The sequence below is a fragment of the Arachis ipaensis genome, chromosome B05 (assembly GCF_000816755.2).
Source record: "Arachis ipaensis cultivar K30076 chromosome B05, Araip1.1, whole genome shotgun sequence".
Taxonomy (NCBI): Eukaryota; Viridiplantae; Streptophyta; class Magnoliopsida; order Fabales; family Fabaceae; genus Arachis; species Arachis ipaensis.
Window position 1 is genome coordinate 14,098,908 of NC_029789.2, and position 450 is coordinate 14,099,357.

A 450-nucleotide genomic window follows, 5' to 3' on the forward strand; every position below is an offset into this window, starting at 1 on the left:
TTACCAGTGGTTTTCTTTTTGAAAAAATTTAGGGCAGTAATTTTATTAAATTTTGGACAGCATCTAACCAGTAAAAGAAAAGTGAATAATTTTACACCATTAAATGAAATTTCATACAATTAAAAACATTATTAATGACTACTTAATGACTACAAATCACAAAAATTATTAGTTTCTAGCACTCTGCTTTTTTTTTTGTGACTAAGATTGCTAGTGGTTTAGTCTTATTAAGTGTATCCTAGATATTATCCTTATTCAAATTATTTTGAAATTTTCTATAAATACATGAAAATATACCAACAACAATAATAATAATTCTTTTTCATTGTTGTCCCTTGAAAATACCCTTGCAAATTATTTATAACATACACTTCTCTCATTTTAAAATAATTATTATTTAAATAAAGTATTATATTAAAAATAATATAAATGATTGAGTTTAATAACGTT